General features: G+C 44.3%; 1 protein-coding gene across 2 annotated transcripts in view; it reads right to left on the reverse strand.

The window, feature by feature from the left end:
- Positions 1 to 26,995, reverse strand: part of PIK3R3 (phosphoinositide-3-kinase regulatory subunit 3) — a 190,273-nt gene that overhangs the window by 25,607 nt on the left and 137,671 nt on the right. Inside the window, exon 1 of one of the 2 annotated variants that reach the window (XM_068239576.1) lies at positions 1,426 to 1,472. The exons of the other annotated variant lie outside the window; for it this stretch is intronic. The gene's annotated coding sequence lies outside the window, so the exon portion shown is untranslated. Of the gene's footprint in view, positions 1 to 1,425; positions 1,473 to 26,995 lie in introns of those variants that run through there. 2 annotated transcript variants of the gene reach the window in all.

A 26,995-nucleotide genomic window follows, 5' to 3' on the forward strand; every position in this document is an offset into this window, starting at 1 on the left:
AGGAGTGGAAAAACAAAATGCACTGATCCACCACACTGCTCTCCAATGTATTCCGCTTATTGGGTCACGTTTCAAAAGAATACAGAGCACCAATAAAAAAAAAAGTTACATTAACCTGCCCATAAGGGAGGTTCTAAACTAAAACTGCCATTGGGGGGAGCATCATTAGTATTTACTAATCACCCCCGTCACTATCTTCGCTTCACATCGGCTGCAGTTTGTACCTCCTGGTAGTGTTGTGAGCATGCATGCTCGCTGCAATGCAATCCAGGAGATGAGAGTACATTCTCATGCCCTTGGCTAAGACGATCCGCCAGGCTGATTGCTTCCCACCACATTGAGCCAAGTCGTGCGCCACTCTACACACACTAGATTCTCTGCAGAGAGCCATCTAATGTGTATGCAAGTGCATGTGTGGGACATAAATTGTAACACAAAAAAATGGGTGCAACAGTGCATAGCCACATTGCACCATGCACCATGCATTAGTGGGAATGTCAGACATTGCTTTCTATGCAATGTATAATGTTCCTGCATGTGGTGTACAAAGTGCATACAAACCTTAAATCATCAGACCTTAGCAGCCTTTGTTAGGGTCCAACATGACTTAATTGAGGGTTGGGGATGAGTTTTAATTTAAGTCGTACTCCTAGAACAATTGTTTTACTAGTTCCATACTGGTCGTTTTAGTCTATCTCTAAGCTCCCTGATAAGTTGTATTACCTGCTCAAGAGCCGAGACACTGGCCACTTCCTTTTCTACAGACTGCCACAGCTACAGGCTGCAGTGTCCTCAAAGAGACTCAGCCTGTGCCTTCCCCATGCAGTCTGAATAGTGGAGGTGATGTAATCTGAGCAGCAGCCACACCCACAGACACAAACTCAGCGCATGCACTATCTTGCTTCTGGTCATGTTATCAAAATGTGAAGGCATACATTTTTAGTTGCAGAAGCTTCATTTCACATGAAAAGCTAACATTTCAGAACTATCATTACTAAACTAATAGACAATAATTTTTAGATCTGTGCCTGAAGATGGGATTTTATACATCCAGGTCAGGCTTGTAGGATTACTTCTGTTCATCAATGGTCTCCAGCCTGGAATAACATTAGCAATTGAGGCCTTACTGTGCATAATGAGGAGTGATTCCTGCCCTTGGAAGCAATTACTATCACATTATAATGGCCTGATCTGCATGTCCAGCCACTATAGGGTGCACACAGTTCCTAAGCCAAGCATGTCAATGTGAGGAGGACATTAGATGATGCTAGTTTCATCTCACAGTCTGTAGGAACACAGGCCCAGTTTCTGGAGATGATCCAATGAAGAAATGATATCCTTACATGTAGGGATGAACCCACCAAACCCCCTGAACTTGACACAGTGACTCTCATAATATAATAAAAGCCATTCTCATGCATGCACCTCAACATGTACACGATGACTGTCCTCTGACCAGGTGATCGGTGCTCCGATGGCTACAAAACGGTTAAACTTAACATTGTGCTTCCTCCCCCTCACCCAGGAGAGGAAGTAGGAAACTTATACATGATTGGCAGATTGCTAGGTTAACCACTGTGATGCTGGAGGGAGACAGACATGAAGAAATATGCAGCAGACAAGCTGTAATGTGACACTGAGCTGAGAACACTGAAAGAAACCCTCAGACTGAAATATCAGCAGTTTTGCCTTCTCTACGCCGTAGATGCACCAGCAAAGTTCACGCATCCTCCATTTGTGACCTGTAGCCGTACTGCCTGCTAATACTTTTTCCCAAAATGCTCCTGTGATATGGATGATGTCATTCCTGAGAAACCTGCTCCCCCCCCCCCCTCCCCCTCCTTCTAAGCAGCACAGTCACACAGCGCATGGCTCGTTGCTGTGCCTAATGCCTATAGACAGGTGGACTTACTGCAGCTATTGTAGCAGATTATCATTCTGCAGGGCACAGGCAGCGCTGCACGGCAACCGATAGAGAAACAGAAGCAGTGATCAGTGACTGGACTCTCTCCATGTGCCACCAGCAGCACAGACACCCTAAATCTACAGCACAGGCACTCCAAATCTACTGCAATCTCTCCTCTCCAGAAAGGGATCCACTTTTCACTGCCCAGTCACAATACACATCCATTGCTTTCCACTTATTGCTAATCATAAATTAGGATTACCCAGCAGAGTAGCATCATTATTTCTGGGCCTGTACATGGGTGTTGTGAGTTGTTCGAGCTAAGTGGAGCTGTAGGAAACCACAGGAATAGAGGATACTTTAAAAAAGAAAAAGAAAAATAAGAGTTTTTTTTTCGGGGGGGGGGGGGGGGGGGTTGTAGCAAGGGTTAAAGTGTACTCAAGACGATATGTGACATGATGGGATAGACATGTGTATGTACAGTGCAAAACATTAATAACCAGGCTGTTTTACTTGTTTTATTTTGCTGCCTAAAATAGTTAAATTTTAGGCATAGAAGTGACAGCTTCTGTCTTGGAGGTACCATGTCAGGAATATAGTAAATATCACTGATGAGCAAATTACAGCCTTAAAAGTTTTTGTGGCAGAATGACTTAGGAGGGCAGGGAGAGATAATATACACAAACCACTGACCTTTTTCTAACTCTGGGACACTTAATAGGCTGCCACTGATTAGAGACAGTAAAACATTCATCCTACTTTGTAAATGTTTAAATATGATATAAAACCACGATATACTGTAGCTAAAAGAGTAATTTTTAGTAGTTGGAGGATAAATATAATTGTTTATCTCATCAGTTTATTTTCACCTCAGGTTCACGTTAACGATTCTAGATGTGTATAGATCCTTCTCAATTCACATGTACAGGGCTGTTGCTGAGCACTTTCGTGCCCCAGGCAAAGCACCTTGTGCCTCCCTAATATTGTGAATGGGATGATCGTAGCCTACATTAGTTTTGCAGGCACCAATAACAAATTCATACAGCAAAGTCCCCGTTATTCGGCACCCACGGGGATTGACTGATGCCGGATAAAAGTGCTTTCTGGTTGCTTGAGACTGAATGTTAAAAATAGTGCTAGTTAATATAGAACTCTGTATTAAATATTAAAATACAGTAATTGAAAGTATAGTAACCTTGTGAGGTCCATGGAATGTGGATCCAAAATAAACTTTCACTCATTGCATAATTGTGTTCCTTTCATATAGTTTATAGGGCATTCCTCAAGCCAAATACTTCTTTGTTTTTGTTTTAATACTCTAATTCCCTATAAACTAAACAAGCCTCGCCCACAGCTTTTCATAGTGCCTTGGCATTTTCAGACAGTAGCTAGGGCTTATGGGAGCTCAGTCTGGGCAGGAGGAGGGGGAGGTGTTACTAGACAGAGATTTCAGAGGCAGAGGGGAGGAGAGAGGAGGGAGAATTAGGTTTTCACAGGCTGAGGGATGGAGATGCAGATCAGCTTGCCTGTTTGTATGGCTGCTGTCATTGTATCACAGGAAGAAATAATCATATCCCATTGAAGCTGTTTGCAGCTAGATTTGCTGTGTAAACTATCTAAACTTTAGATAAGATATACAGGTAGTCCCCGACTTACGAACGACCCGCCAATACGAACGGCATGGATTCTCAGTTTCCATGGGAACAAGTCAGAATTTTCTTTTTTTAAATTAAACTTAATTTTTTTTTAAATCGATTTTCTCAAAAAATACAAGAAAAAATGGCTTTTAAATTTGTATAAGCAGGTACAGAGGGCAGAGGTGACACAGATGGGGACACTGGAGGCACAGGGGGGCACAGAGGAGGTACAGGGGACAAAGATGGCACAATGTTTCGATTAAGAACAGATGCAGGTTAAGAACGAACCTACAGTCCCTATCTCGTTCGTTAACCGGGGACTACCTGTATAGACAAGTTACTTGTTATAGTTAGTTTTTCATCTCGGATCCGCTTTAAGCACAGCAGAACCTTCAAAACAACAACAACAACAAATAACATTTGTAAAGCGCTTTTCTCCCGTGGGACTCAAAGCGCATAAGCATGGCTCCGACCATCATGGTACAGAGGAAGAATTTTATACATCTGGAAATGCCAGGCTAAACAGGTGGCTTTTCAGTCTGGATTTGAATAGCTCCAGGGATGGTGCTGTCTTTACTGGGTGTGGTAGGGAGTTCCAAAGAGTAGGGGCAGCATGACAGAAGGCTCTGTCTCCAGATTTTTTGAGGTGCACTCTGGGAGTGACCAAGTTTATAGAACTTGCTGATCTGAGGTTGTGAGAGGTGTGGTGCAGCTTCAGCAAGTCCTTCGTGTATCCAGGGCCCAGATTGTGCAGGGATTTGAATGTCAGCAGTCCAATCTTGAAGAGTATTCTCCATTCTACTGGTAGCCAGTGCAGTGAGCGAAGGATCGGTGTAATGTGACAGTGGCGAGGCTGGTTTGTTAGCAATCTGGCAGCAGCATTCTGCACTAATTGCAGGCGACGCAGGTCCTTTTTGGGGAGGCCAGCATAAAGGGCATTGCAGTAGTCCAGCCGTGATGTGATGAAGGCGTGGACTAGGGTTGAAAGATCCTCTGGGGGAATTAGATGATTAATCTTTGCAATGTTCTTCAGATGAAAGAAGGAAGATTTAACTACAGATGAAATTTGGTTTCTGAAACTCAATTCCCCATCGATTAGTACGCCAAGGCTGCGCACAAGGTTGGAGCTGTTTATGTCTGAATTCCCAATCCTGATTGGTGTTGCTTTAGGATAGAGCTGTTTTGATGGCGAGCACTGGCTTTGGACAAACAGGACCTCAGTTTTGTCAGCATTCAGTTTCAACCAGTTATCATTCATCCATGCCTGAAGCTCAGCTAAGCAAGAGTTTATTTTTGGGGTAGGGTCTGTTCCACCAGGTTTGAAGGACAGGTATAGCTGTGTGTCATCGGCGTAGCAGTGGTACGTCAGGCCATGTCGTTGGATAAGTGTACCGAGTGGCAACATGTAGATTGCAAACAGCAGAGAGGATAGGATTGATCCTTGTGGCACTCCGAATTGTAGAGGTGCAGGTTTGGACATTATAGGTCCTAGGGATACTCTCTGTGTTCTGTCAGTCAGGAATGATCTGAACCACTGGAGGACTGATCCACTGATGCCACAGTACTCCTGCAGTCTTAAGCAGGATTTCATGGTCAACTGTATCAAAAGCCGCTGACAGATCCAACAGGATTAGGATGGAGCATTCCCCTCTGTCCCTTGCCATGAGCAGATCGTTGCAGACTTGGATGAGGGCTGTTTCACAGCTGTGGTGTTTCTTAAAGCCAGATTGTAGAGGGTCCAGGATGTTGTTTACTGACAGCCTGGTTTTAAGTTGCAGATAGACAGCCTTTTCAATAACTTTACCTAAGAAGGGGAGGTTGGAGACAGGTCTGTAGCTGCTCATAGCATCTGGATCCATGGAAGGTTTTTTAAGAAGGGGCTTGATGATTCCTTCTTTTAGAGAGGTAGGAAACCTCCCTGCTTGCAGAGAGCAATTTACTATTTTGTGAAATGCTGGACCAAGCAGGTCAGGGCATTTCAGCATATGTTTAGTTGCTCCAGGGTCCAGGTCGCAGGTTGTCTGGCGGAGACGACAGAGGATGTCTGAGATCTCTTCCTCACTAATACTTTTGAAGTCAGTCCAGGGTGTTAGGTTGTTTTTGCAGCTATTTCCATTAGTTGCATGAGTCTTGGGTGCTGTGGACTGAATGAGAGACCGAATAGAAGATACTTTGTCAGCAAAGTAGCAAGCAAATTTCTCACATAGCTCCTTTGAGGGAGTTATAGTGGGTTTTAGACAGGATAGATTACATAGTCTATCAACTGTGCGGAATAGTTGGGCTGGTCTGTTGGCGGCCTTTGCGATCTCCTGTGATAGGTAGGAGGATAGGTCAAAAAGCCTAAGAAGCATGCCTTCACCACTGAGTACTGCCGAAAAATTTTTCTGGTTGGTTGAGATTTCTGGTTAGTTGAGTTCTGGATAACTGAGACTCTGCTGTAGCTTATATACAGAAATTATGTGATTTCTCAGATTAAAATTATAAAATATATAGACATTCAGATACAGAAAGTCAGATACACGCCACTGTCCCAGACTTATGGAAACCCCATAACAATCCCTTTCTAAAGTTATGAGGGGTGTGTAGCCACTTCATAAAAACATACTGTTTATTTATAACCAGGGGCTTTATTGAATTTTGTATTGTAAATCTAGAATAGTTACAACACGATCCTAATAGTGGTACAAGGGAATATAATTTAGAACACTGGGTCCAAAGGACTAGGCCCATAAATACCTAAATGCCTGTTATACAGACTAAAATATGTACAGTATACATAAAGGACTTTGCCAGAGGGTAATGGCTCAGGAACAGAGTTAGTGAAAAAGGGTTTCTTTGCTCATCCCCCACAACTACATTAGTCTATTAGCCAAGGTGAGGTGTAGCTCGCCCTCCACCTGGTCTGTGTATGTCAGAGTGCCTGTATAATAACAGCACCTGACCTCCGCACTTAGTAGATCCAACTGTAAGTAAGGGGGTTTGTGTGCAGATGTCTGAGAGACGCAAAGTTGGCTAAAAGTCAAAAGAGATGGGATGTACTAAGAGGCAACATGCATAAGGTGAATGCAAGTGCAGTGGTATATCTAATTCGCATCTCCTGGTGTGCAGACAGACACAAAACTGCTGTACATATAACACAGTGGAACAAACACAGGTGGTGCACGGTTTACAATAATGTGTTTAACTCAAAATGTTTCACCCAAGATAGGCTTTCGTCAGGAGTACAACAGCCAACAGTATTAACGTATCATCAGAGACATCAGAATAAGTAGTACTTAAGTACCCTCCCCCTCCAACCATCAAACCAATCTACAATCTCCTCTTTTGCGAGGGGTGTCATCCGGGTGTATGGAGTACAGGTAGGGCGTTATGGACAACCACATGGAGTTCTAACATGACTGCAGTGAGCACTACCACCTTTCACTACCCAATAGAAGATTTTTAAAAGTAGCTGTCCTGGTTTGCTGGACATCTATGGTATCTCCACTGAATATGTCTGGACATGCCTTACTGATTCAGGCCATTAGCCTTCTTAAACTAATTTGGCAATCAGGCTTCAGAGAATTTTCATGCAGAACTTCTGTAAAAACAAGTTTTTTCTTTCTTTAGGCAAAGGTCACAATTGCCAAAAATCTCACGCGTTTTCAGCAACGCAAAAATGCACATAATGCTCCCCAATGTACAATCCAATACAATTTTCCTGCAGCGTAAATAAAAGTACTGGCACTGCTGCTTTTTTCTGCACATCATGTGCAATTCCCTACAGTCAGCTGCTCTCAATGCAATAGTGCATATTCGTATAGCAGGGGACACACGTAAGCAGTGGCGAGCGCTACGAACCCGCAGGGGCTCAGGGCAGGACGAGTGCCATTGCTAATTAGCAGGCATAAGTTCGTAGCGCTCGCTATGCTACTCTGATAAGGTGTGATATATTTGATAAGGTGTCATATTTGAGTTATCACTGTTTAGTGAATCAAGCCCATAGTGTGAACAAGCCCTTAGTGGATCCGAGATAAACTTTTACTCATTGCATAATTGTGTTCCTTTCATATAGTTTATAGGGCATTTCTCAAGCCAAATACTTTTTTTGTTTTGTTTCAATACTCTAATTCCCTATATACTAAACAAGCCTCGCCCACAGCTCCTTTTGTGCCTTGGCACTGTAGCAAGAACTTATGGGAGCTCAGTCTGGGCAGGAGGAGGAGGAGGAGGTTACTAGCCATTGATTTCAGAGGCAGAGGGGAGGAGGGAGGAGGAGAGAGGACAATTTACACACAGGCAAGCTGATAACATCTCCAGCCCTCAGCCTGTGACAATGTGACAAACAGAACATGGCTGCCCTCATTGTATCACAGGAAGAAAAAAAATCAAACTTTTGAAGCTGTTTACAGCTATCGTCTCAGATCCGCTTTAACAGAAACCGCCATAGCTGTTGTGTCACCATCTGGCCTGATAAAACTCTTCAGAGATGAAGGAATAATTTTCACAAGAAGAAGATACTTGTGATATTAATGATGCTGTCAGGGGGTGCACAAGAAAAAATATAAGACAGAGGATGTGACAAAGTAAATTGTGGCCCAATAACTGAAGTGAGAACAAGAGGCTACTCACGGTAATCAGCTGAGAATGCTGGGAGTTGTAGTCTGCTCCAGTATACATTCATGGCTTCTACAGTTTTTGTAGTAAACTTGTCACCCAGGTGCAAGCCATAAAACGCTCAGCGATTTCCATCCTCTGCTTTATAATTAGCTGAGCTCTGGTATTTGCCCCCAGGGAAGAGGAGACTGGGCTGAGATATCACACATTAACATTTAACCCTGTAGGCACTGCTTTATACTGAAATATGCCTAACTTTGTACATGAAAGTGAGAATCCCCCATGTACAAACAACTGCTGTAAAGAGAGCCAAGTGTATACTGGCTACAAAACATTCCAAATTAATCCAGCGTGATATATAATGATAACACAAACACACACACAGAGTTTAACACTGAATGTGCCTTAACATTATCTACCATTGTTGAATTATGTTATTGCGATTTATTACTACAGTAATGAATAAATGCGATAAAACACTAAGAGTGGGTCCACACTAGACCCGGTTGCAGGACGGACACTGCAGTCCGGATCAGGGGAAGTACCCACCGTACTGCAAACTGATGAAAGTGCATCAGTTTTGCATCAGTTTTGCATCAGTTTCCGTTCAGGTTTTTCCCTGACAGAAAACGTCTCCATCATTAGGAAGGAGTGGGAGGATTTTTTTGGGCCAATCATAAAGCTCAGGCTATCCGTTTTAACATTAGTTTTTTGCCTGTGGAGCTGGAGATGCGTTTTCTCATTACTTTCACTACCCCTGCGTGTATCCGTGGTCCTGATCCGTTGCGTGAAAATGCAGCAGATCCGGACCTTCCGTTTAGGTTTTGAAAACGGATCCCCGCAAACGCAGACGGATCCGTTTTTTACTTGGGTGAGGCTGGCTGCTATTTTCAACATTAGTATCCGGGACTCCGTTTTTCATCAGGTTTGAAAAACGAGGCCACGGATACGTTTCCGGACCTAGTGTGAACTGGCTCTAACACAATGCAGGATTTTAATGGCTAGATTGACCAAGAGACAGATCTCCATCTGATCAGAGAGAAATCTGTTGGCTCCCCATACACCGCAGGCCGTTTCCTGATTAAGGTTTCAGCATGAAATCTCTCGGGAATGGGCCTGGTGATGCTGCCTCCGCCGCCTGGCCGCTGTCCCCCCAAATGTTAATATGCCCCACCAGTGCCTGTGCATTCAAATCCCACCTGTTCCAGGTACCGTGAGAGTACAGCCACCTCTGCTTCCACATTCACGCCCCACGTGGCTGCCACATATAGCATGTGGCATGTGTGATGTCACACCCCCACGGCAGCTGGAACTGCTGAGATTTCAATGCACAGGCAATGGTGGGGGCACGTTAACCTTTGGGGGGACAGCGGCCAGGGGTTCCGACATGGTCACCAGCTGTCGCGATATAGCACACCATTATCAACCATGTCAGCCCAAGATTTTCAAGCACGCTCGATCAATATATTTGATTTTAGCTCGAAATCATTTGAATTAATCAGACATGCTTATTGAATTGGATAGTTGATCGGACCGCAAAATCAATAGATGTATGGCCACCCTTTATAATGTTCCTGATATCTCAGTCTCAGCCCCGAGTACTCCTCCAAGTACATAGTACACACACACATACATATATATATATATATGTGTGTGGCTGTAGCCTGCAGGCTAGCAACGTGTACTGTTGCTCTGCGGAGGTGGGGAGAGGGCGGAAAGCCATGGAACCGGCGCGGGAGTGACATCATGTGAGAGCCAGGGAAAAAACCGTGCTCTCAGCCAAACTGATCCGCCAGAACGGATCGCTGTTAGCCGACAGGGTTTATCCCATATGCTGTTTGACAAACAAATAAGAGTAAAGCGCCCTTAAAGTGTACCAGAGCTGATGAAACACAAAAGTTTTATGCATACCTGGGGCTTCCTACAGCCCCATAAGCTCAGATCGCTCGCACGCCGCCGTACTGTGCTGCCCGCAGCTCCAGTACCGGCCCCTGTCACTTCAGCCAGTCGGGGCCAGTCTACCCAGGAGAAGTGCATCCTCTATGTATCTCTCCAGCGACTGCTGAAGAGGTATGCAAAGAGTGCACTTCTCTTACATCAGACTGGCCGCTACTAGCTTACAGAGAATCTGTATGGTTAAAATCGCACAAAAGTAAACATACCAGTGCGTTAGGGGACATCTCCTATTCCCCTCTGTCACAATTTCGCCGCTCCCCGCCGCATTAAAAGTGGTTAAAAACAGTTTTAAAAAGTTTGTTTATAAACAAACAAAATGGCCACCAAAACAGGAAGTAGGTTGATGTACAGTATGTCCACACATAGAAAATACATCCATACACAAGCAGGCTGTATACAGCCTTCCTTTTGAATCTCAAGAGATCATTTGTGTGTTTCTTTCCCCCCTGAGGGGGGAGTGCATAGCAGAACCACAACACTGAAGAACTTGGCAGCCTTCCAGACACAGGCTGACAAGTCTGACAAGGGAAAGATACATTGATTTATTACAGAGACTGTGATAGTACAAAGTGCTGCAGTAAGCCAGAACACATTAGAATAGCTTTTGGAACTTGTAGGATGATAAAAAACAGGATGCAATTTTTGTTACGGAGTCTCTTTAAAGAGACTCCGTAACAAAAATTGCATCCTGTTTTTTATCATCCTATAAATTCCAAAAGCTATTCTAATGTGTTCTGGCTAACTGCAGCACTTTATGCGATCACTGTCTCTGTAATAAATCAATGTATCTTTCCCCTGTCAGACTTGTCGGCCTGTGTCTGGAAGGCTGCCAAGTTCTTCAGTGTTGTGGTTCTGGTATGAACTCCCCCCTCTCTGCACACTGCCTGTGTATTATTTAGATTAGAGCAGCTTCTCTCTTCTCTCTTATCTTTTACAAGCTGGATAAATCGTCCTCTGAGCTGGCTGGGCTTTCACATACTGAAGAATTACAGACAAGGGAAAAGCTGTTTGCAGGAAGAAAAGAGCAGCCTGAAACTTCAGTGCATGAGAACAGGGGGAAGAAACACACAAATGATCTCTTGAGATTCAAAAGGAATGCTGTATACAGCCTGCTTGTGTATGGATGTATTTTTCTATGTGTGGACATACTGTACATCAACCTACTTCCTGTTTTGGTGGCCATTTTGTTTGTTTACAAACAAACTTTTTAAAACTGTTTTTAACCACTTTTAATGCGGTGAGGAGCGGCGAAATTGTGACAGAGTGTAATAGGAGATATCCCCTAACGCACTGGTATGTTTACTTTTGAGCGATTTTAACAATACAGATTCTCTTTAAGTGACGGGACCTGGTAACAGAGCTGCGGGCAGCACAGGACGGCGGCGTGGGAGCGATATGAGCTTATGGGGCTGGAGGAAACCCCAGGTATGTATAAAACTTTTGTGTTTCAACAGCTCTGGTTTCCTTTAAGCAGGGCAGTTGCCATTGAGGTTGGCCCTCGACTAAGTCCCAAGGTACAAATTCGACCCACTTTGTATTTGAGTCTGATACCCCTGCTCTAAAGGAAGTGGAGAGTCTCTTTACACTTAAAGGATACCCGAAGTGACATGTGACATGATGAGATAGACATGGGTATGTACAGTGCCTAGTACACAAATAACTAGGCTGTGTTCCTTTTTTTCTTTCTCTGCCTGAAAGAGTTAAATATCAGGTATGTAAGTGGCTGACTCAGTCCTGACTCAGACAGGAAGTGACTACAGTGTGACCCTCACTGATAAGCAATTCAAACTATAAAACACTTTCCTAGCAGAAAATGGCCTCTGAGAGCAAGAAAGAGGTAAAAAAAGGGGGATTTCTTATCAGTGAGGGTCACACTGTAGTCACTTGCTGTCTAAGTCAGGACTGAGTCGGCCACTTGCCTACCTGATATTTATCTCTTTCAAGCAGAGAAAGAAAAAAGTTACACAGCATCGTTATTTGTATGCTAGGCACTGTACATACACATGTCTATCTCATCATATCACATGTCAGTTCAGGTATCCTTTGATTAGTGCAGGTATACAACATGAATAGCAAAGTTTCCTGCTCTGTGCAGCGAGTTAATCATGCAACAAGATGGGATTTCAACTCCAGAGAAAATAATTCTAATCTTGCAAACATAAGCTTTCAGTCAGTTTTGGCAATTCACACAGCTGGCTAGGAACTGAAATAGAGCAATATATTTAATGTCATGCGATTACACCACTAATATATATTGACAGCAATTCCTTTTTTAAATGAAAGCTCTGCTAGCCACCGTGTATTATTTGGGGGAACTGTAAATGGATTTGGATGTTACAGTGTGCAGCCCCTGGTTGCCGAAAATTAGAACTGTATTCACTCTCAGGACACGAGGAGCTGGTGAGAGCTACTCACTGACCGAAAAGACTCACTCTTTACCACCACAGCACATCACAGTCAGATGCTAAGTACTCTGGTAAACCAGAAGGGACCGAACATCTGATGCAAGAAGAGACAAGTATAAAGTGTCTGTTCTCTCTGGATCAGCTGTTCTCAGCCACTCACGCACATCCTACACTCAGCGCACAGGGGAAGGGGGGGGTCGGCCAAAAGTCAGGATTTATGAAGGAATGAGGGGCTGAACTGGGCTATAAAACTGAGAATAGAGCAGAGCCAATCCAAGGGAGGACAGAATCCTCCTCAGTAGTCAACAGCAGCCAGCATAAGTAGTACCATCCTTATCCAGAGCAGTCAGCTTCTCCTGATGGCCAACACTGTATAATACTTTACTTCTGTCACACACCTCATCATTATTCTAAATTACAGCAGTTTCTTCCCAGTACAGAACAAATTAATCTCCATTATGGAGAAGCTCTTTTTTTTTGCACTCTTTTAAGGTCCAGTCCATGCAGTCCTGTGTCTGAATAGATAATGAGTGGGTGCCCCCTAGGGAAAAGTTTTGAGGCCCAGCAATACTCCTACCCCTTCCCTTGCCTACTCCTTGTGACCTTCACAGCCTGGGTGTCATCTTACACAGCTCATAAAACAAGTGTGGACATCATAATGTTCCCACTCATAACAATTGTGGCCACAAACACACCTGATCTGCAGGATGGACCCCAGTATCCCAGGGAAGGTTAGTAGTTGGGGCCCTCTTACAGCTCTGGACCCCCCTGTGGTTGCAGGGGCTGCTCCGCTGTAGTTACACCCCTGAGTAGAGGGTCTTCCTCCTGCCACTTGCGTTACTGCTGTACTGGTAGTATAGGCCATTACACTACCCTCACAGAGCTGCTGTCCTTGAAAAGCAGTGCAGATCACCTGACTGCTATATACAGTATATGGAGCTAGAGGAGGGCAGTGTAAAATTCACTATGGGGCTCATGGTTTTGGCAGTAATGCCACTAAGCACTAGGGATGATCAATGAGTTGCAAATTTTTCCAAAATTATGCAAATTTTTATGCAAATGTATGCAGTTTGAAAACGGACCAATCTTAATTTAAAACCCAGGTTTAAAATGATTGGTCCATTTTCAAGTTGCATATATTTGCTTAAGAATTTGCATAAAGCTGTTATCAAATAAATTACTTTGTCAGTATTCCTCTTTCCTGCAGCATAGCCCTTGAGAGCTGCAAGATGTGATCTTCCCACACAGCTCTGTACCCCAATCCTTTGCAGTCTGACTGCTGTGATGAGTGTGAGGCAAACAGTAGGAGCTGCACCTAAAGGGGATGTGTTACCTTCACTTTAACTGTCAATAGGAACACAATTTTAAAACAGGATTTTTAGCAACAGAAGTCTTATTTAACACTAAGTCAACATTTCGGTAATCTAATATAGACCAGTCATTAAACACATGACAGCATGTTTAACTCTTCCCTAGTCTACCCAAATCTACATTTCAAAAATATTTCGGGTGGCATTTCTAGGTTAATGCTGTGATCACTGTGACTGGATCACATGGTCAGGAGCCAATGAAATTGGTTCCTGACCGACACACAGAACTCAGCAGTCATTGGACAGCTGAGTGCAGTAGTGGCGATAGAAACGCAATCACGGAGCGATGGAAGGAATAGGTTCCAAGCAGGGTGTACATTTCAAAAGTGTGTATCCGCAAGAGGTTACCATGTGAGGAGCCAGGATCTGGAGAGCTGTACAGGATGTGCACAAATGTCTGCCCCTTCATATGACTGAACAATCTCGCCATGCTGCACATCCATTAAATTCCTGGACTTCACAAACATTAATTACACACTTTGACTGGTTCTCACCTGAAGGGATCAGAACTCCCCTGGGCGAGAGTTCGGGGACCGAGTCCTACAGAGGCAATGCTCTATTATAAAAGAGTGATACGTCTGTTGCTATGGGGGGCATGTGTGGAGCCTGACAAAGCAGATTCCAAAGGGAGTGGTAAAGAGGAGAATAAGGTCCTCGGGGATCTTTATAATTTAAAGATCCAGCATTCTGCATCTTTAAAGCTTGGGGAGGGGGGAAGGCACCTATAGCAGATATAGGATTTCAGATATATCCAACAATATATCAGCTCAATAATACTTTTACGGCGCCATGGAATGTGGGCATTTTATTAATAATAATTATCTCCAGTAAGCTTTAAAAAAAACTGAACAATGGTAGGCATGCCCGTATCTAGGAGCAGTCAAGGCATCACCCGGGGCAGAATGGTGGTGGTGCGAGCACAGGCAGAGCGCATAGCAGATATATATATATAGGTATATATAAGATATATATATATATATATATATATATATACATACATACATACACACACACACACTGTACAGCGCTGCGTAATATGTCGGCGCTATATAAATACTAAATAATAATAATAGCAGAAGCGGTTAAGATACTGGTAACTCACCTTGCTGGAATCCACATGCACCGCATCTCCTTCCTGGTCCTAGATGTCCAGGCTAACTAATACTGGGAGCTATATTGGGGGCTACCTAATACCTCTGGCTACCGCGTCACAATAATACACCCTTGCTCTGGGAACTCTGTATCCGAGAAACTGCCCTGATGGTAGGTCACAGCAAAGTCTTCCAGCATCTTCTCCTTGCATCTTCTGCTTTTGATACTGCTGACCAGAGATGGGTTAAAAATGTGTCAACTATGCCAGTTCCAGTTTAACAGTATTCATAGCTTTGCAGCAATGGTGCGAATAATTTGCAAAGGGACAGGTACTAAGTATCTGGGTACCACCAATAATTAGCTGGTGATTTCTGAACCTAAGTAGCCTGTGCAAATATCCCTGTTTGTCCCTGCAAAGTTATGTTTACAGTTAAATTGGAATTTGTACCATACCTACTCCACCCAAAAATATTCTAGCATTTGAAAGTGTAAAAATAAGTTAGCACCTCTTAAGTTTTTGTTGCGGTTTATGTCCCCTTGTGCCAGGATTTGCCTCACTTCATCTCCTCACTGAGCACATCTCTCCAACTAACGTAGAAGCAGTGATAAAGTGCAGATTAGGAAGAGTTTTCACTGATGTCCCTTGTTTCCTGTCCCCATGTTCAGATGAAGAACATCTACATCACATATTACACTTTATGTAAGAGTGCTAGTATTACCAAATCAGATTATTATTAAGATATGTGATGAATTATATACCCGTATACAGCTTATCCACTGATCAAGAGTCATGTGACAATGGCCTCAATTCACGGAGCATTATCAAACACTTTGTGACTGGATAGTGTACTGGTTAAGGGCTCTGCCTTTGATATGGGAGACCAGGGTTCGAATCCTGGCTAGGTCAAGTACCTATTCAGTAAGGAGTTCAAGGCAAGACTCCCTAACACTGCAGGGTGGCCTCTTGAGCGCATCCCAGTGGCTGCAGCTCTTGAGCGCTTTGAGTCCGACAGGAGAAAAGCGCTATATAAATGTTCAGATTATTATTATTATTATCAAACGTTTGATAATTTACCTCATGGGTAAAATCTCATTTTGAATTCACTAAGGTGTTATATATTTGTTGAACGTTTTATCGGTAAAACATTAGATAAATATATAACACCTTAGTGAATTTAAAATGAGATTTTACCCATGAGGTAAATTATCAAACGTTTGATAAAGTGTTTGATAAACGTTTGATAATGCTCCGTGAATTGACTGTTGTCTGTTTGTTAACCAGGAAGTGTTAAATAATAAAGTTTACTCAGAGAGCAGAGAAAAAAATAAAAGAAAAAAGAACAGTGTGTGTTCCTGAGACAAACCAAAAGCATGGTGTGTGCAGTTTATCCTCCGTCAGAGATCTGCTGTAACTCACAAGATAAGACTACAAAGCAGCATCAGGCCGGTTTTCCCACCTCTTAAATCAGAATAGCAACAATTATTCTGAATAAAAATGTCCATCTTTATATTAATAAAAACATGGCTCCCTCTTCTCTACTTCCCATGGCTCCCTCATCTCTACGACTACACCATTCCTGTGGAAGTGAGAAGAGGACAACAGCCTAATGTATTTGTTATGGTTGGACACACAAAGTGTTTTGTCTTTAATTAGATCAACTTTTTGGAAAGCCAAAAGAATCAGCACCAGGGCACAGCTGTCATGCAGAATCTTTCATTACATGAGCAAACATCGCTGCCACCAACCTGACTGTACCCTTCTGAATTTCTACATAATAGGTAATGTGTAGGTAATAAGTTAACTACACAATTTGCTCATAGTATTCAATATCTTTTGACCCACATACTACATGGAGGGGGTAAAATTGGTCAAGTGATCAGATCGATATTCATAACTGACCAGTGGCAAAGCGAGACATGATGGGGGCCCCATAGCAAATTTTTTGTGAGGCCCTCATGTCTAGGCACTCTTGAGCAATGCAACCTGCCCCTACCCTATGAATATGAATGACTGAGCAATTTACATTCTCATGCAATGCACACTGTGTATAGTCCAGGAGCACTGAGACAAAGTCAGAGGGTGGAGCAACAAAGCAAAGTTAATAGTAAACATATCAAGTACCATCTGGACCCCCTCTTCTCCAGGGCTCCATAGCAGTTTCTATGGCTGCTATGGCTATTGCTATGCTCGGATGCTCCTGTAACTGACATAGATCGCATACAGATCAGATTTCTGATAATTTTCGGATTGGATATTGATATCGAAAATGGATTGAATGCACGTACACGTGGGACGATAGCCAGTATTTTAACTGAGAATTTCAAGCATGGCCAATCTGCTTCAGAACGAGAAAGAGATCGATTTTTAGCTTGGGATCCATCGATGGCAATCAGTAGGATGCATTTTATATATTTTTTTTTCCTAATCCGATCTTTTTTTTCTCAATCGGAAATAGAAACTGAAGTAAAAATTGCACTAGCAGCACTTGGAGGGGTCTAATAAAAGCTATGGATTCTATTTGAGCGCCAGCGCTGCACGAATGCCATATGCTGACTGCTGCGGAGGATACAATACAGAAAGCTTTTGGACTCTGTATAAGTGGATTGAGGAGGGAACTGAGCAGAAGTCAATCCTCCAATAACCTGCACTCACTTATCGTTATTTAACTCCTGCCAATAAGAGGCCCTGTCTTCAGAGGTGCTAACATATGGCCACGATATAAAGCGAGATAGCAGCAGCTTTGTTCACACCAAGTCCTCATGTATCTGTAATTCTATACAGGAATACAATAATATTTTTCACAATCCAAGTGGCTCTGCGGATGGCCAGGCTTCAGACTCTGAGCGCGGACAGACGAGCCACATCTGGTCTAGTTTAAGTTTGGTCAACAATCTTCAGAGACGTTTTATCGAGTTCCCAGTGCAAGCAATTAGCCGAATTAGTTTTGCTTGTGAACCCAGAATGAATGCTTTTCAGGGGCTCTGAAGCCAGGATGGCCGCTCTGCAGCTTAGATAAGAAATGAGAATCTGAGCCAGTGGACGCAGTTTTAGAAAGGCAGCCTCCAGGTGCACGGCGGATAAGACAAGCGAACAAGGCGAGCGGAAAGCAATCCGCTCAGTTAATCCGTGGGGAAGATTAAGAGAGATGCAGCGTCATGGCTCTGATCTCTAACAGGGATTCTTGATTCTGGGCCAGCAAACAATGAGATGATTACAATAGGGAACTTTAATTGGAATACAAGAGTCCAGGAGGGGGGGGGGGGGGGGGTTCATCGTTCTTCTCGCTCTGCTACTGTGGGAATAGCAGAGCTTGTAATAAGATCTTCTATACGTCTCTATATGCAGCCTCCTCGCTGGCTCCATGACACAGTTTCCAGGCCATGGTTTAAGTCAGCAGTTTTTGCATTGTCACGGCTGAATCCAGATCCGTGTTCAGGATCCACTCCTGGTTTTGCGGTATCGGTGTACAGTTATTCCATTTGAGCATTCACTGCAAGCCGGATCGCAGCTAGCATCAAGCCTTGTGCCATATTTTTTCTGCATTGGAGACACAGACATCCATAAAAACCTGACATTAGCCTCTGACTACAGCTACCTCTTACTGGCCTTCAAAGCGGACCTGAACTCTTGCACAGGGCACAAGGAAAACAGAGAGAAATGCATCCTGTGTGTTTTTAGACAGAAGAGCTTGTGTAATTCCAACTCATCTGTGACTAATCACAAGTGTAAGTTGAGCTCTCAGCTGCGTCAGCTCAGAGATTTGGCACAGTCCTCCGCAGTTACAGCTAATATGTAAACACAGGATGTTAACCCTTTCTCTGCTTTGATGAAACCAGGAAGTAGACCTGTAAGTTGTAACAAAGTAATGTTTTTTTTCTTTAAAGGTTATTATGCTGTTGCTCTTCTTTTAGAGCAGAGAGGAAGTTCTGAGTTCAGGTTTGCTTTGAAAGTGAAAGTGAAAGGTCACTTCCAGCATGTGTCAATAAAAGCATTGGATTCATGCAAAACTCAGGAGAGTATGGAGTATAGAGTCAGGGAAATCATTCCTTTAGGGCTTATTCACATATAATCACACTGCTCAGCACTGCTGTTACAATGTGCAGTAAAGGGAACCTGAAATGAGGGATATGGAGGCTGCCAAATGTATTTCCTTTTAAACAATACCAGTTGCCTGGCAGTCTTGTTGATCTCTCTGGCTGCAGTAGTGTCTGAATCACACACCTCAAACAAGCATGCAGGTACTTGTCAGATTTTTGTTAGTCTCTGATCTTTATGCTTAATCAGTGGCTAAAAGTATTCGAGGCAGAGGAGCAGCAGGACAGCTGGCAATCTGCACAGTTTAATATTAAAAATGTCAGCCTTCATAACCCTCTCATTTCAGATTCCCTTTTTAAACAATACCAGTTGCTTGGCTATCCTGCTGTTCTTTCTGGCAACAGTAGTGTCCGATTCCCCCACCTGAAACAGCATGCGGCTAATCTGCTCAGAACTCCTGATCTCCATGCTCCTTCAGGGTCTATGGCACAGGATTAGCAGGACTGCCAGGCAATATGCATTGTTAAAAGGAAATAAATAAAAGTCAGCCTCCCTATCCCTCTCACTTCAGATTCCCTTTAAACGAGAACTGAAGGGAGAGGTATATGGAGGCTGCCACATTTATTTCCTTTTAAACAATACCAGTTGCCTGGCAGCCCTGCTGATCTATTTGGCTGCAGTAGTGTCTGAATAACACCAGAAATAAGCTAATCTTGTCAGATCTGACAATAATCTCAGAAACACCAGATCTGCTGCATGCTTGTTCAGGGTCTATGGTTGAAAGTATTATGCTAGGTACACACCATACAATTTTCTGGCAGATTTACCTGCCAGATCAATTATTTCCAACATGTCCGATCTGAATTTTGATCGATTTTTCTATTTTCTGATCGTTTTTCTGATCGATTTCCGTTCCATTCTAATGAAATTAATCAGAAAATCAATCAGAAAAACGATCGAAAATTCAAAAGAAAATTTCGAAATTCAGATCGGACATGTTGGAAATAATCGATCTGGCAGGTAAATCTGCCAGAAAATTGTATGGTGTGTACTTAGCATTAGAGGCAGTAGGAAGCCCTCAGGTTCCCTTTGAAGCACAAACCCTACAAAGCAGGCGAGGGGGCCACCTGACTCCACCGCTTCAAAATGTATCCAGCTGGAATGTTTCTGTGTCGGGCCACGCCATTTCCAATGTGAATGAGCGCGTTATGTTTATAATTTGCAGCTTGGTTTCAGCCACGGGACCTGAAGGCTTTCATTTTCTGATTGATTGTAACATTTGAAAAATCTGACCAATGCAACACACATTCTCAATTTTTTCCCAATTGTGAAAAAATGATTGAAAACTCTACAAATCAAGAATTTGACAATCCATCCTACACCATTCAATTTCCATAAAAAAATGATCAGAAAAATCAGTCTCTCATAGTCTACATGTATCAAAAAAGTGAAGGTCTGATCTCATTTCTTGCTCGCTTACAGAAAAAAACGTGTACTGCTGAATGGGTTTTTTTTCGAATTGCAGTAAAATCAAATCTTTTTATTGTATTATGTGTGGCGACACTTAGCCAACCCGATATTCAAATATATTTATTGCAAAAAGTACAGACAGACAAGGCACAAAAGTTTGATGAGGTGATTTAAAGGTAAATTTACTATGACATTAGCTCAATCAGGGCCCTTTTGCTCTGCAAGTCACCAAAGTGCTGCTCTATAATTGTGATTTTTTTTTTTTACGTTTTTCCATGTGTTTCTGTGTAATTTTTGTGCTATATTTAAATCTCATACCGCCTAACTTTTTGAGATGGAAAAGAGGGTCACTTAAGCCATGCCCGTCACACCCCTGATCACGCCCCCATCACACCCCTAGTCATGCGTACCATAAAGATTTCATAAGAAAAAAAGATGTTTTTATAATTCAAACCACACTGGTCCTTTCTATCCTGGTTCATTTTCCTTCATATTAACATTTTAAAATTACAGTAGTAATATATCAATTTAAAGGATGGGAATAAAGTTTAGAGTCAAACTTTTTTTTTAGTAGAGAAATACATATATTTACATAGAAAGAGGGACAAAGTCCTGAAAGAGGGACAAATGAGGAGGATAAAGGGACAGGGCTCCAAAGAGGGACTGTACCTCAAAAAGAGGGACAGTTGGGAGCTATGAAATCTGATGATGCACTTGAAACAAAAAAGAAAAACCGAGAGCCCAATATGGTGCAGTAAGTCTAGCAATTGTTGGCAAAATAATTAACAGGTGTGGATATACTCACAAACACGGGTTACCACATAGGCAACCACTCGAAATGCAGGTGGGGAGCATTAGAACCTGACCCCACTCAGAAGTCACTCTCTGTAGATAGAAAGAAGGGGAGAGTCCCCTCCACCCAAGGTGGACTATATACTGTGCAAATTTGGACAGAGGCGCCTGGCAGGTTATAATGATCTAAAAACAACTAAAAAGGAGGAGTACAGGTGGACTTGCCTCCTGAAATGATGGACAATCGAGATTGTTCAAATCGCAAATAAGATCGCAATGCGCCTCTGTGACGCAGAGGCGCATTGCCACTATTGGACCTTTTTGAGCTTGCACTACTTGCCTGATGAAGCGGGTTATACCTGCGAAACGCGTTGCGGAGTGCCAAAATAAATTTTTATTTGCAATTTGAACAATCTCGATTGTCCATCATTTCAGGAGGTAAGTCCACCTGTACTCCTCCCTTTTAGTTGTTTTTAGATCATTTTAACCTGCCTGGCGCCTCTGTCCAAATTTGCACATGAAATCTAACGAGTTAACTTTCTTTTTTTTTTATAAGAATCAGCCAAACACATGCGTTCCGAAAATCAGATCTGAGCACATGCAGTAAAAAATAAAAAATGCCCTAAGGCAACATTGTTAAAGTCAATCAAAAGGTTTGGGTGAGTTTAAAGTGGGAGGTTATGTTGCATTCCCTGTACAACAGGAACTCAACGCAGCGAGAAAGGAATGCTGCAAATTATGGCCACGTTGCGTCGCATAAAGTTAAGCATAAGTCAATGAAAACCATGCTTCACTGTACCTGCAGTGTGTTACCAGATCGCAAGCTGTTACACCGCTGCAGTGCGGCTGTCATACCGCACCACAACATCCCACTGTGAACGTAGCCTTATACTTGCCTGGGACTTCCTCCAGCCCCCCTTGTAGGCTGTAGGCTCCCTCTTTGTCACCCTCACTTGTGTGCGGAGTTGTACGGCCCTGCAGTGAGGCCTTAACCAGCTGAGCGGTCTGGACGAGCTCAGCTCGTCCAACACCGCCAGCGGCTGCCGCTCAGGCCCTGCTGGGCCGATTTTAATGAAATAAAAAGCAGCACACGCAGCCGGCACTTTGCCAGCCGCGTGTGCTGCCCGATCGCCGCCGCTCTGCGGCGATTCGCCGCGAGCAGCGGCGAAAGAGGGTCCCCCCAGCCGCCTGAGCCCAGCGTAGCCGGAACAAAAAGTTCCGGCCAGCGCTAAGGGCTGGATCGGAGGCGGCTGACGTCAGGACGTCGGCTGACGTCGATGACGTCACTCCGCTCGTCGCTATGGCGACGATATAAGCAAAACAAGGAAGGCCGCTCATTGCGGCCTTCCTTGTTTATTCTGGGCGCCGGAGGCGACCGGAAGATCGCCTCCGGAGCGCCCTCTAGTGGGCTTTCATGCAGCCAACTTTCAGTTGGCTGCATGAAATAATTTTTTTTTAATTTAAAAAAAACCCTCCCGCAGCCACCCTGGCGATTTAATCAGAACGCCAGGGTGGAACCTGAACTGAAAATAAAAAGTCCAAATAACCATACACAGGTCATACTTACATCCTGTGTAGTCTACTACTTAATCTCTTTCTCCTCTCCTGTATCCCCTTTTGTCAACTGTGATCGATGGAATTCTCCGTCCTCCATTTTAAAAATGGGCATTACCCCATAACAGCTTCCTGGTCAGCACACTGTTAAACTGTTATATCGCCCATTGAGCCATAGGGAAACATGGACATTACCTTGCACATTCAGTTGTAACTGACAGCTGCTTATATATAACTGACAGCAACTGGTATATTTCAGTTCTGACAAAATATTGTCAGAACTGGAAGGGATCACTGTAAGAAGAAAATTGTGTGCTTCTGAAAAGAACTGATGGAGAGGTAAGTATGTAATATTCATTTGCAGCTAAATCATGTGTTTATTTAAAATAATTTTACTCAGTTCAGGTTCCCTTTAAAGCTGCAGTGGCCTAAATAGCAAAAAATAGCCTGGTCACTAGGGGGTGTAAGCCTAGGGTCCTCAAGTGGTTAAGGATCAGAGCCTTTTTTTTCTATTCAGTACTTCCTGATTACTGTGAAAACTACAGTATGTCACACCAGGCTTAGGCAGTCACAAGTGCAGCGTGGTGTTAACCTGCAGCAGTCCTGAACCAGTTAATAATGAAAAACACAAACCTGAACTCAAGCTTTGTGGCCATGACTGCAACACTACAGCTCTGCAAAATCTCATCATCAGTTCCAGCATAGTTCCTCTCTGCTTATTGTGTAGTAAAGCATTACTATATCTTAGGAAGCAACCTGCGGCAGTAACAGGGGGAATATAGCTGCAATCGGCAGACCAGCACATAGTTGTGGTTTGTGAGATGTTACGGGGGAAAAAATCATGTGATCATTAATGCCAGATTAAACTGGAGGCATTTAAATCAAAACTGAAAAGCCACCTGAGTTGGATGATACATTTGTTTAGACAAAATGTCTATTCGGTCATAAATTGAAGTGGATTTAAACATCTGCAATCTAAAGATTAATCTCTACGTAATGTTGGTCTTAAGTCAGCTGTAACATAATCAATGGTTATAGTGATCATAATATTGATCGAAAACAAAATCGAGTGATGACTGAATATTGTATGGCTGGATTAAGTAGTGTGGCCAGGACATCTCATCACTGAATTACCAAAAACATGTAAAGATCCAGCCAGTGCCAGGAACAGCCATTGCCATATGCCCATTGCTCTGAGGGGCTGTATACTGGAGGGACAGTATGCTCTGACTCAGACCAGCATCTTTCTAGTGCCAGGAGCAGCCACTGCCTTATGCCCATTGTCCTGAGTGGCCGAATACTGACTCACACCAACATCTTTCCCATGTGAGGGACAGCCATTGCCATATGCCCATTGTCCTGAGGGGCTGTATACTGGAGGGACAGTATGCTATGACTCAGACCAGCATCTTATCCATGTGAGGGACAGCCATTGCCATATGCCCATTGTCCTGAGGGGCTGTATACTGGAGGGACAGTATGCTCTGACTCAGACCAACATCTTTCCCAAGTGAGGGACAGCCATTGCCATATGCCCATTGTCCTGAGGGGCTGTATACTGGAGGGGCAGTATGCTCTGACTCAGACCAGCATCTTTCCCATGTCAGGGACAGCCATTGCCATATGCCCATTGTCCTGAGGGGCTGTATACTGGAGGGACAGTATGCTCTGACTCAGACCAGCATCTTTCCCAAGTGAGGGACAGCCATTGCCATATGCCCATTGTCCTAAGGGGCTGTATACTGGAGGGGCAGTATGCTCTGACTCAGACCAGCATCTTTCCCATGTCAGGGACAGCCATTGCCATATGCCCATTGTCCTGAGGGGCTGTATACTGGAGGGACAGTATGCTCTGACTCAGACCAGCATCTTTCCCATGTGAGGGACAGCCATTGCCATATGCCCATTGTCCTGAGGGGCTGTATACTGGAGGGACAGTATGCTCTGACTCAGACCAGCATCTTTCTAGTGCCAGGAGCAGTCATTGCCATATGCCCATTGTCCTGAGGGGCTGTATACTGGAGGGGCAGTATGCTCTGACTCAGACCAGCATCTTTCCCATGTGAAGGACAGCCATTGCCATATGCCCATTGTCCTGAGTGGCCGTATACTGCAGGGACAGTATGCTCTGACTCACACCAACATCTTTCCCAAGTGAGGGACAGTCATTGCCATATGCCCATTGTCCTGAGGGGCTGTATACTGGAGGGGCAGTATGCTCTGACTCAGACCAGCATCTTTCCCAAGTGAGGGACAGCCATTGCCATATGCCCATTGTCCTGAGTGGCCGTATACTGCAGGGACAGTATGCTCTGACTCAGACCAGCATCTTTCCCATGTGAGGGACAGTCATTGTCATATGCCCATTGTCCTGAGTGGCCGTATACTGGAGGGACAGTATGCTCTGACTCAGACCAACATCTTTCCCATGTGAGGGACAGCCATTGCCATATGCACATTGTTCTGAGGGGCTGTATACTGGAGGGACAGTATGCTCTGACTCAGACCAGCATCTTTCCCATGTGAGGGACAGCCATTGCCATATGCCCATTGTCCTGAGGGGCTGTATACTGGAGGGACAGTATGCTCTGACTCAGACCAGCATCTTTCCCATGTGAGGGACAGCCATTGCCATATGCCCATTGTCCTGAGGGGCTGTATACTGGAGGGACAGTATGCTCTGACTCAGACCAGCATCTTATCCATGTGAGGGACAGCCATTGCCATATGCCCATTGTCCTGAGGGGCTGTATACTGGAGGGACAGTATGCTCTGACTCAGACCAACATCTTTCCCAAGTGAGGGACAGCCATTGCCATATGCCCATTGTCCTGAGGGGCTGTATACTGGAGGGGCAGTATGCTCTGACTCAGACCAGCATCTTTCCCATGTCAGGGACAGCCATTGCCATATGCCCATTGTCCTGAGGGGCTGTATACTGGAGGGACAGTATGCTCTGACTCAGACCAGCATCTTTCCCAAGTGAGGGACAGCCATTGCCATATGCCCATTGTCCTAAGGGGCTGTATACTGGAGGGGCAGTATGCTCTGACTCAGACCAGCATCTTTCCCATGTCAGGGACAGCCATTGCCATATGCCCATTGTCCTGAGGGGCTGTATACTGGAGGGACAGTATGCTCTGACTCAGACCAGCATCTTTCCCATGTGAGGGACAGCCATTGCCATATGCCCATTGTCCTGAGGGGCTGTATACTGGAGGGACAGTATGCTCTGACTCAGACCAGCATCTTTCTAGTGCCAGGAGCAGTCATTGCCATATGCCCATTGTCCTGAGGGGCTGTATACTGGAGGGGCAGTATGCTCTGACTCAGACCAGCATCTTTCCCATGTGAAGGACAGCCATTGCCATATGCCCATTGTCCTGAGTGGCCGTATACTGCAGGGACAGTATGCTCTGACTCACACCAACATCTTTCCCAAGTGAGGGACAGTCATTGCCATATGCCCATTGTCCTGAGGGGCTGTATACTGGAGGGGCAGTATGCTCTGACTCAGACCAGCATCTTTCCCAAGTGAGGGACAGCCATTGCCATATGCCCATTGTCCTGAGTGGCCGTATACTGCAGGGACAGTATGCTCTGACTCAGACCAGCATCTTTCCCATGTGAGGGACAGTCATTGTCATATGCCCATTGTCCTGAGTGGCCGTATACTGGAGGGACAGTATGCTCTGACTCAGACCAACATCTTTCCCATGTGAGGGACAGCCATTGCCATATGCACATTGTTCTGAGGGGCTGTATACTGGAGGGACAGTATGCTCTGACTCAGACCAGCATCTTTCCCATGTGAGGGACAGCCATTGCCATATGCCCATTGTCCTGAGGGGCTGTATACTGGAGGGACAGTATGCTCTGACTCAGACCAGCATCTTTCCCATGTGAGGGACAGCCATTGCCATATGCCCATTGTACTGCATGGCTGTATACTGGAGGGACAGTATGCTCTGACTCAGACCAGCATCTTTCCCATGTGAGGGACAGCCATTGCCATGTGCTCATTGCTCTGAGGGGCTGTATACTGGAGGGACAGTATGCTCTGACTCAGACCAACATCTTTCTAGTGCCAGGAGCAGCCATTGCCATATGCCCATTGTCCTGAGTGGCCGTATACTGGAGGGACAGTATGCTCTGACTCAGACCAGCATCTTTCCCATGTG

This window comes from Hyperolius riggenbachi, chromosome 6 (assembly GCF_040937935.1).
Source record: "Hyperolius riggenbachi isolate aHypRig1 chromosome 6, aHypRig1.pri, whole genome shotgun sequence".
Classification (NCBI taxonomy): Eukaryota; Metazoa; Chordata; class Amphibia; order Anura; family Hyperoliidae; genus Hyperolius; species Hyperolius riggenbachi.